Source organism: Strongylocentrotus purpuratus, unplaced genomic scaffold (genome assembly GCF_000002235.5).
Source record: "Strongylocentrotus purpuratus isolate Spur 01 unplaced genomic scaffold, Spur_5.0 spur5_scaffold_7, whole genome shotgun sequence".
Taxonomy (NCBI): Eukaryota; Metazoa; Echinodermata; class Echinoidea; order Camarodonta; family Strongylocentrotidae; genus Strongylocentrotus; species Strongylocentrotus purpuratus.
Window position 1 is genome coordinate 17,828,714 of NW_022145613.1, and position 12,200 is coordinate 17,840,913.

Sequence of the window (12,200 nt, forward strand, 5' to 3'; positions counted from 1 at the left end):
GTGTGCACGGGTGTGTGTGTGTGTGCGTAGGAAAAAGCCAGCAACCGCGGACCACTCCATAGAAAACTACCTCAAACCGCGGACGTACCTGCAATGGGGGACCAAATTTACGACGTAGGGGGCGTTTGAATATTAGATGTCACAGCGTGTAGGCAACATCGACTGGATCAGTCCGATGTGTATCGCGAAATGTCACAGCGCCCCCTTTTGACTGCGCGGGAGAGGCGCTCGCTACCTGGATCATCCCATAGGAGGTACGTCCGCGGTTTGATGTAGTTTTCTATGGAGTGGTCCGCGGTTGCTGGTGATTACCTACGCACACACACACAAGTACTAAACTTGGTCCACGGTTGACAGCATTTCCCTATAGTGGTGTGTGCGGCTGGTGGAGGGTGTCTGACTAGGGTAAGGATGAAGCTGATTGGTACAAAGTTTTCGTCGCCTTACCTTCTACAGAATATAGCACTAAATCAAACAAAATAGTATAAATAATAATATGAAGTAAAATCAACGAAGCAATGTAGCAACAGAACAAAAGTAGCAAATAATCAGCAACATATTAACCAAAATAATGAAAGGCGTAAACCAAGAATAAAGTGGAATTACTGAAAATAAACGTAACTCAAAGTAACACAAAATCATACAGCTCGTAACATACGAGGCGTTATTCGACTACGCCAAATAGGCACCCTCGAGTTAATGACGCCTGCGCACATACAATTTCATTTCCGAACCTATTGCCGATCTAGTTTCGGACTAATCTGGAACTCTGTGCCCGGCCATCGCACCCTACTTCAAGGTGTTTTTTTTTGTATTTTTGTATTTGTGTTTTTATTGAAAATAAAACTCAACGACATCGCATACAGTAATAACATATCAATCAAGTAAATGGATGTATACAGAACACGGTACAACACAGGACAATACAACACAAAACAGCACAACACAAATGCCTTACTCTAGTCAGTTACATTTGTAAATGCTTCAAGGTTATATATCATGTAACAAAACCGAGACTGGACTCGTCAAGGGGAGGCTCCACTGAAATACAGTAATATTAACAATATAATAACATAATTGACAATAAGGAAGTATAAAATTCATTAAATACCAGGGGACTAAAATTCTACAAGAAAGAAAGTGACCATTTCCTAAAGAGGGAGTTTAGTTTACCTTTCTTCTCTGCTATTTTATATTCAATTTTCTGTTTCATTTGTACAAAAGAAAGGAAGCCCTGGAAATTTAATTCTACCTCTTGAAATTTACATCGAATAATATAAAATTTGAGGTACAGGAATACAAAATTAATACAAAACATCATCAAGATGAATTTGATGTTCTTTTTGTAATTGTAGAAAGGACAATGAGATTTGAGTAGGATTTGAAAGTGTTCGAATTGAATCTTCTTTTATTGTTTGTGTGTATGCAATTTTACCGTTTTTTAAATAGTAGACCCCAAAGGTACCTGATAATTGTGATTTTTGTTCTTTCTATTCTCTTTTTTTCTTTTGTTTTCTTTTCAGAGAATGTTTCGTAATGTTGGCCCCTTCAAGGAGTCTTATTCCATCTCTAGTCAATGAGCTATTTACTTGCTTGAACATTCAAAGCTAGGAACAAAGCAGTTGATACACGTAACAAATATGATAACAAATTTTTCATTGATAATGATAACGAATATGATCACTTCTCCGTTATCCATTATAATGTCATATTAAAGGAAAAGGTCACTTGCCATCATACCAACATGATCATATAGTATTGTGTATAATTGGTTTTGGGGGATATTTTTGACAGTGCGTCTTCCTCCTATAGACTAGCTCTATAATAGTGATATTTGATAGCATATAGAGGAAAATATCATGATTAAATTGATTAATCGCGTTGAAAGTCTTAGAGAACTCAAGGAATAGATAGTGCTATGGTATGTAAATACTGATCAATTACATGGGTAAATGTATCAATCCTGCTTATGTTTGAATGGGTTTTGATTGACGAAATAACATATCGTAATATTCAGTCATGTAAGTTTCCCCTTTCCCACTATATGCAATGTGATTTTGTTTAATATACACATTGTAAGCTTATTCTTGTTATGGATCTCCTTGATTATTATTTGTTTTGTCCCATGATGGTGTGCATACGGATTTTATAAAAATGTAAGAGAAACATAAAATAAATCTGAAAATTAAAAGAAACGTCTATAAAAAGTTATGGTTTAGTTTTGCTCTGAAATGGGGTTAGTGTTTTAGTACTAGATTGTATATACTCTTCTGCAATGAGAATGGTATCGATATTAAAGAATGCACATTTGCACCACGGAGGGCACATTGTAGGCCTATATGCTGTGAACCAATGTGCATTTGATCACTATAACATTTTTGTCCCTCACCAGTTGACGTAGAAACCAGTGTTGCCGTATATTCAGTGGTATTATCAGAAATCATGGTCGTAGACTTAATTTCTAGGTAGAGTGTTGATACTAAAATCATCGAAAACAAAAAAATCTTACAAATAGGCAACTTATACTGTAGTAAATTTAGAGCAATTCAAAATCAAAGCATGGATCTTTGGCAGTATTGAACATATCCTTAAAATTTCTCCATTAAGTTTCAGTATACGAATACATAATGTACTTTTATTACTTATATAGGCCTATATGATCCTGTAAAAATGAAAGCGGCCACAAATAAAATTGCGTACCGCTTTATAAGGTGTAAAAGATAATTTCATTAACATTGCCTGTTGATTATGTAAACACAAGTTTCAAAAAGCTTACTCTAGACGTTTTACACTTTAACAGGAATTTCAACTTTTACTCTTTCTCTTTGTCCGATGCATTATGAACGCAGATTGGTTTGGAAATTTTGTAACTAAATTGTATTACTCTCCAGAATCCAGTGCACCAAAGCTACTACAAAATGGTGTGTCAAAGCACTTGCTTAATATCATTAACAATGAAAAGCACCGAACGTGGGACTATAGTCACTATACAAATATGTAGCATCAGACTGTGGTCCCAAATGTTAAACTAGGTTTAGTCAAATCTTCAATAGGATAGCACTTCGTGAGCAATATTTGTCAAGGCTATTGAAATCACTATTATGAAATAATTCTTTTTCATGGGAATAAAAAATCAAATGTTCGCCTGTTTCTAGAACTGATGTTTCTCTAGAATACGAGTACGTTTAAAAAAAAATAGATATGTGAATTCATTAGTGCATGAATGGCGTGAAAATAAAAAAAGAACGTACGTGTGCCACCATCCAACACTGTAGTAGGATCTGTTGGAAGTGTAACAAATCGAGTTATAATTTTTTTGGAGATGTCGTGAAACAGATACAATAAAATACAACATATTGTTAAATGTTTGTAACTTGGTATTAGTTTTCATCTTTTTTCAAACTGTCTTTTTTTATTTTCTAAATGAGACTGTATAACGGCAGCACTAGCTTACTTGCTATGGGTATTACCATTACTCGCGAAAAGGCCGCCTTCGACAAATAGAGAAAATGCAATTGTTTTATATGCCTTTCATTTTAAACTTTGTTCCTTTTTGTTGAACTGTTTCTCATCATTAATTATGGTACTTCATTTTCCAGGTACATTCAGCACACACAAAATATAGAACTACCAAATTTGCAATACGGTAGACTCTGCTTAATAAAGAAGTTAAGAGGACACTGATCAATTACTGATGTATTAAACAAAATCTTAGCCTGTCCCAGAAAATCAAAATTTCTTTGTAATTTCACTAATTATCACAACTGGGAATCTTCAAAACTGTAATTTTCACATGATCAGAACAACACGAACGAAAAAGTAGATCAGCCAAATACATAGATACAGTGCAAACAATCACAGCGCTAAAGTGTTCGCTTTTTACGAAGATGAAGGCACCAGCGAACGCAACGGTACTATGAAATTGTTGCTTATTTCAGTTAATATTGGTGAAAACGTTGCTGAGACGAAATCCAATAGACCAGTACAGACATTTTCTCTCGTGCATGTAACCATTCTGTTAAACATGGTGAAGATATCGCTATCTTTATTATTCTCAATTTGAAGAGTGTATATTTTCTGTACAGCGCAAGTACCGATATCTGTTGCCATCCTCTTTCAGGAACTATTTGGAGTTTTTATATTTCATTTCGAGATTTCTACCACTTATTAAAAAAAGTCGATAACCTTTTATAGAACGATCTGCAGTCAGAACGAATACCACGTGGAATTTGTGCAGCCGAGGCGTGCAAAACCCTACAAGTTTTTAAATATCAAAGGATTTAATTTATAATATGAATAATTGCTCTTCATGACAATAAAAAGAAAGAGGGTAGTCAGGAATTAATTTTCGCCTTTTCCAGAACTAGTATTTCTCTTGAAGTAATTAGTCTACGATCGAGTACGGTTTTATAGATATGGGACTTCATTAGTGCATGAATGACGTGAAAATAACTAGAGAACGTACGTGAATCTACATCCAACAGTGTAGAAGAACCTGTTGGTAATGAAATAAATCAAGATATAATTATTCTGGAGATGTCTTGAAACAGATACAATAAAATACAAAATCTTGTTAAATGTTTGTTACTTTGTATTTTTTTCTTCTTTTTTTCTTCTTCAAAATCTGTCTTTTTTTGTTTTCCAAATGAAATTGTATAACGGCAGTACTAGCTTACTTGCGATGGGTATTGAAATTATTAAGGCTTACGGGAAAAAATGGTCCTCCCTAAAACCTATGGAATCCCATAAAGAAAATACAAATAAAAAAGAATGAAGAAAAAAATCAACATGATTCACATTATCGATTATTGAGTGTTTTGTTCTCGCGTATCTTGTATATTTTTTCTATAGTTCAGTCTTGTCTGGTTGTTTTTTTTATAATAAATAATATTCACTGGAAAAAAAATTGTTTAAAGACCAAAATGTAGTGTAAATCATTGTAAGGTATTATGTTTTTGTGCGTAATCGTCAAAGATAACCATTCTCTTAAATGTTAATGCTTTCCAGAAATATCCATTTATTTCCAATGTTTTGCTGATTCCTGCCATAGATTATAACTGTTCATTCCGCTTTTGGTTAAAGCATTCTTTTATAAACTATTACATACTACAACTCTGTAAAACTTTGTATATATCTTTGTCTTTGGACGGTTTCCACAAGGAATTTGTTAAATCAAATCGAAATGAATGGATAAAGGAACATAGTAATGAGCTTTAGGTTTAGCTTTTCTTTTACGCCGGAAACCCTCGAAACACCACTATACGTTCTTTAAAAAGGGTTGGCTTTCGTCACTTACCATCTATTATGCAATCTGGCTTTGAATCGTTCCACACAGGATCCAATGGTGATGATCCCGGCACACATTGCAGGGTTCCATTGCCTTTCAGACTGTATACATCAATACATGTAAGATGAACGATAGAACCAAACCACGTGATGTTAGAATCCCAAGATCCACCAATCGTGTCGTTCAGCTCCTCACAGAAACCTACAGAGGCTATAAAATAGAGGTATGAGATCTAAATATTGTGAGAAATTCATCGGCTCTGATTTCGTCAGAGGTGAAATATAATGAAATATAATGGAATATGTTTTGTGAATTTGTTCAAATTTGAAAGGTGATTATGGTACTTTGCAAAATTCTCCACACAACAAAAATCCAAGACATACTTGAAATGTTAACACAATGATATGCATGCTTAAATACAAACAAACAATTATCAGTTTGATTTTAAGATTTCCAAGATAGTTGCCATCTTTTCTTTGCTCCGTTCTGGACATAATTTAATATAGATGATTACAGTGCAAATATTCCAATGTAAGCATAATACCAATGTAAGGTTTGATGATATCCTGCAATAAGACGTTGGAAAAATTAACCTAAGACAACTTCAAAAGTCTTGTGCATTACCTTTCGAAATGTGTCAACATGGCAATGAAATTTAACATTATCGGAATATGATTTCTAAAGCTTTACAGTAGAGTTTTGAAAATGCTTTTTAGTTTATATCTTGGAAAACTTGCGATCGTATTAAATAATGTCTGCATATGCCTACCGTCGTAAACGGAAAATGTTGAAAGCGACGTTACTTCTTCACCGCACTTCAGTGCATCTTCCAAATGGACGTCGGCAGATGTGAAACAAAAACATCCCGTTTGATCCATAATAGCGATAGCTCGGATTTTGTGTGTTTTACACAAATATATACAATGTGCTGTCGACGAGAATTTAAATCTGGAGCTGCTCTGTAATGTCACGGTTTCGAGTTCAAAACATCCTTTGTATCCGGGTTCTGAGGGGGAAAAAACCCAACAAGATACTTGAATGTAGAAACGAACATCAAGGTAAGATAAGATAAGATGTTTATTCGTCTTTCTTTCAAATGTCACATAGAGCATAAAATTAGACCATTACACATTTACAATGCAAACAAAAGCAATTATGGCAATGATAAAAACAAAGTTAACTAAAAGAAAGTCGAGGAGACCTTAGTAAAAGCAGAGCAAGTAAGTTTTAGGGTCCCCTCTGGGCCAGATAAACATGATAGGAGTACATATTTGTGACTACCTAATAATACAATAGAGAAAAGGTGGTATAAGAAGCAAGAAGTTTACACACACAAAAAAAAACGAGAGACGAGACTAGACAAGACGTGAGAAAGGAGAAAATATGAGAAATAATACAAGACTACAGCACATCGACAATAGGCTCAGCACACAATGGGCACAAGACAACAGGAGGGGGGAATAAAAGGTTGTCAATCTGAAAATATTCAGTCAAATGATGATAAGCAAACCCTTGTAATGATGAGGAGGGAGTCTTAGGAGGTACATGTACTATTCCTTCTTTGTCTGAACTGTCTGTCTCTGTCTCTCTGATTCTCCCCTCTTTATCTCTATCTATCTCTCTCTATCTCTCATAGAACCTTTAATCAAGGCCGCATTCAATATCATCGTTTACATGGAACCAGATTTGGAATTTTATACTTTTCTAAGGTTTAAAAAATATTTAATTATGTAAAAAGGCTTTTAGAGTCTTGCACGAAAAACTAATCAACAATTAAAAAGAGAGGTTGAAAAAGTATCATAAGCAATAATCATAATGTATGTATCTTATTTTACAGAAATCAGGACAAACAAGAGCCATCTTGACTCACCATGACATTTTATTTTGACGCCCTTCTCAGACGAGCACATTGAAGATTGAGCTGTGCAATCCACCAGACGATATTTATCTGTAGAAAAAGTTATAAAAAACAGAGTGAATCGACTATAGAGATTTGCACTCGGACAATATTTCGGAAAATATATTTGTTGTAATCTTAGTGTGAATTTTGAGTAATTTTCTTCTAAGATTGAGAAGAACTGCATATACTAACCCTTATTGCAACTTGGAGCTCTTGTACAGTTGTCTTGATCTGAAGCACATGTGTAGTTGTCGTATGAGATCTCCTTGAAACCAGGAAAGCCTAGTTCTCCACAAATCACCTCTGCCACCCTCTCGGTTAAGCTGTCTTCACAGACTCTCTTCCATTCACCAGATTGTGTGGGTAGCTCGAGGAACCCTTCCGCTGGTGAAGCACCGTCCATTAAACGGCCAGAAAAGGAATCTAATGAGAGAATATTTCGATATTAGTACTGCAGACCTTCAAAGAATTGACTTAAGGTGAAAAATCATGCCAACTGCAAACGTAAATCTTAGCCCGAATGGAACTTTAACCGAATAATAAAGCGCTTACGTAAACATAAATTATGAATTGAAATTTCGATCAACAATGTAAGTACGTGAACATGTACAATATATGCAACCGTCCAATGTAATTAGTAATTGAACAATTAAAAAATAAAATGAGCATGTTGTTCGTAACTTAAACAATTTCATCTTTTAGCTGCTTGTTCATTGACTTTATCTCACAAAACCAGTACAATAAGATATAAATAGAATAGATTACAATACAATATATTGTGGAATTTTATGTTATAGGCCAGAGTAGCAGGAGAATATTGCCAATATTAGAAAGAGCGAGATATTAACATAATGCTAGGTCCCCACTATAACCATAGACCTAGCTATTACGGATGGACATTCATCGTTTTCTTAACGAATTCATTGTGATTGTCTCCGTCAATGACGTCTCAATAACATTCCCTACATGTTTCTTCTCTTTGATCTCATCATGGTCGCCGCCAATAAGCCGGGACAGAATCAAGATAGTGATTTTACACATGTTAATCTACATGCGCAGAAGATAAAAACTCGCCTAAATCATGGAAAATCGATGTGCGGTTCTGACTTATAATCGGAAATTGTTGTTCCATGTACTGTACATGCATTTTATTTTGAAAAACATGTTTATATTACCAGATAGAGGATATTTTTGGATTTTGGGGTTGTGATTTAAAATTCCGTTTCCCCCTATTTCCTCATAATATTTCAGAGTTACAACGCACAGGGCTGATACAGATCATGGCCTCCTAATTGTTTTATAAGGTCATAGGTGTGTGCGAAAGTTTGCGTATCCGTAATAATACATTTCATATCACCAAAATCGTCTGCTTTTCAACTTTGCTGCTCCCCATTGGGGATGCTTTTATTTAAGACACACTCTTACAGAGCACACTATCCAAACAAAACCCAAGAGAGGGAAACTGCTCCTTTGTCAATGACCGAAAATGCTTACGCAGTCGTTAAAACAGCTGAATGTTCTCATTAAGATGCACATAATCAGAAGGCGGTGACTATCATTGGATCAAAGAAAGAATCACGTTGAATGTCCATCCGTAATAGGTCCATGCTATAACGATTCGCGGAAAGATTGCAATCTTGGTCTTCATGGAGTAATCGTGGTGATACTGTCATTATCAGATCTCGAGGTCAGTCGTGGCAATTGTGTTGATCATACGAAAGTTTTGAACGGTTAAAAAAATGTCTACGATCAACACGATTAATTTCCAAACGTCATCATCGCGTCATATCGCATCTAATCGTGCTTCCAAATCGTGGTGATCTTGATCAACTTTGGTTCAGACAAACACTATGCTCTGTTGAGATGTGCTGCGAACATGGCGTCATTGCACGCATATCGTTGTGACACGATTGCATTTCTAGTTATTATTATTATTATTATTATTATTATCAACTTGTATCTGCTCGTGAGTCTTTCGTGTCAGGTCGTGAGCAACGGTAAGCGATAGAGCGTCACATTTCATGGGAGATCGCAGCCTGCGAGAGGTGGGTTTTGAGAAGGGTTTTGAATGATTCAATGGATGGGGCATTTTGAATATGGGGTGGGAGTTTTTTCCAGAGGGCGGGGACGATTGGTGAAAAGGCACGGTCACCATAACGTGTTTTTGTTTGTGGGCCGTGAATTAGTTGCATGGAGAAAGATGAACGGAGGGATCTGGCAGAAGAGGAGGATCAAAGGGAGAAGTCTCAAAACTCAATTTTTCCCCCTCGCCGACGAAGTCGGAGGGGATATATTAACGCTGCCGTGCGTCCGTAACAAATTTGGTTTCCGATCGATAACTTCAGTAATGTTTGACGGATTTTAATGAAATTTGATATGAAGGTTCAAGGTATCAAAACACAGGCTAAGTTCGATTTCGGAGTATGTAGGTCAAAGGTCATAGCTCATTAGATATGCAAATCTGGTTTCCATTCGATAAATTGAGTAATGTTTGACACATTTTAATGAAATTTGATATGAAGGTACATGGTATCAAAGTACATGTACAGCCCAATTTCGATTTCTGAGTATGTTGATCAAAGATGAAAGGTCGTAGCTCATTAAATATGCAAAAACACCTAATTATATATGTGAATATGTGGTTAACTTCCTTGCCTAGTAGTATAATTGTATAGTCCAATGGAGGTAACTTGTTCTGACGTATTGTATATAGGCCATTTGTACCCTGCGAGGGGATGCTACGCTTTGCGTTGAGTTGTATTCATTGTAATTGTTATTTTACAGTGTAATACACTTGGAGAGCAAAATAATTATTCTGTTTTTATTTACTAATGTAAAGCACTTTGAGCATGTTTATATAAAGGCGCTATATAAATATCAATATGTATGTATGTATGTAGACTGGGCCTCCCCTGGGAAAAAATGTATATATTTACATTTTTTAACGTTAATTTTACCTTTTTTTGGAGATGCCCCCCCCCCCTCTGCCGGTCAAGGAAGGGGGGGGGGGGGTGCATTTTTTCAAATTTTCGAGGGCCAACAAAAATTAGTGCTCACTACACCCCCCCCCCCCACCCCCACTGAGCGAATTTTCGTCCGACACGATTTTCATATTTCAGCACAATAAATTTCAAATTGATTTGGAATTTGGGCCCCCACCCCTAAAAAATCCTGGATCCGCGCCTGATGCTGCCTCCAGTGTTCTGTCTTTTCTAAGGTCAAAGGTCATATTTTGATAGATGTCTTATGTGCACTCTAGCATGTGGTCTAACTGCCACCAGTGTCCCGTGTTTTGTAGGGTCAAAAGGTAATATTTTGGTGGGTGTCTAGTGTGCGCTCTGCATGTCATATTTCTTGACAGATTTCTTTCAAATTTTCTACAACGATGCATTATACTCTAATGTACACACATATTGTTTTGGTGATGCTGCTCCTAGTCTTGCCAATAGTCCGATCCACTAGTGGCGATCTCTACGCATCCTTTTGTTTCAGGGAGGGGAGAGGGGATCCTTGTTCCTTCGAACATAAGTATGACACAAAATTGCTGCCACTGCCGGGGGATACATTCGCATTGCGCGACAATACAGATTGCGATATTTCTAGTTTTGTATGAAAGAAGTAGGATTTTGAAAGTAATGCGAGAACGGACCGGGAGCCAATGAAGTGAGCGAAGAACAGGTGATACATGGTCATATTTCCTACTTAATGTGATCAATCTAGCTGCTGAATTTTGGATGCGCTGGAGAGGAGATATGTGGGAAATTGGGAGTAGATGACGAGCAGATGCTAGTAAATGCGATTAAATACGAGAAGTCACGCTTTTCCACGTAAGTTAACGATCTGCAACGAGTTCTCGCGCCCATATATATATATATATACCGGACAATTGAAGATTGAATGCCGAGGACGCAGGCTCGAAGCTGAGTCACGTCTTTCGGATGGTGAAGTTAAAAGGTCTGTCCCCAGACGTAAATAATCATATCTGATTGATACACGTCTGCAAAAATCCAAACACACACACATGCGCCTCATTCAGTGATCTACACTTGGAAAGAGCACATCTTTACTGTCAACTTGCTTTTGCTAGTAATGTTCGGAGCATTGGCGAGATGCCAGTCAAGGGTGCCAGATACCAGAAGGGAAATGGTCAGATTGTTTCACCCTCTGAGCCTGAACCACTACAGCCAGAGATGGCACCAGAGGAGGCAGAGGAGACGATCCCACCCAGAAAGCCAAGAGAAAGAAAACAGTAACTGCCTTTACGGACGAGCAATAATAGGAAAGCAGTTCCTCATGAGAAATGAGGTCCTCTACAGCAAACGCCCTGCATGCTTGAAGGATGTCACCCGGAAGGAGGATCTCAGGGGCTGCATAGGCTGCCAAGATAAAAACTATTGTGGTTAAACTTAAAATATGGTACACAAGCATTAGGACGATGATGGTTCGGCTAAAGAAATACACCGAGAAGGGTGGGTCAGGAGGAAATGCCATTACTGACATGAACAGCCAAGATAAGTTTGTGTTGGAGATATTCTATTTTTTGATCCCTCAAATTGAGACGATGGATGCCAGACATGTAGCCTCCTTTGCAGCCTCTGCCTCAGTAGGTTGTGCAAAACCACTGCCGCCTCAACCAAATCATTCACAGTTTTAGGCTTCTGCTCAAGAGTCCTGAGGAGGCACGTTGGGAGTCTGTAGTTGTGAGTGCGAAGGCGTCGTCTCTCAGGATGAAGAGGGGCATGCCTTGGTGGTCATCAGGGCTTGCAGACAAAGGGCAGGGTAGAGAGAGTCCCACGGCTTCCTCTTCCAGGCCGTTGAACAGCTCAGAGTCGCCACATATCTGAGCATCTGACATGTGTCCTTTTCCATCAACCTTGATCCACACAAACTTGCAATCTGCATTTACTAGAGCCAGGAGTGGTATCGAAGAGAAGCCCTTGTAATTGTAGTAGAGGCTGCCAGTGTAGGGTGGCTTCTTGACAGCAATGTGTTAGTCATCTTGGGCCCTTATTG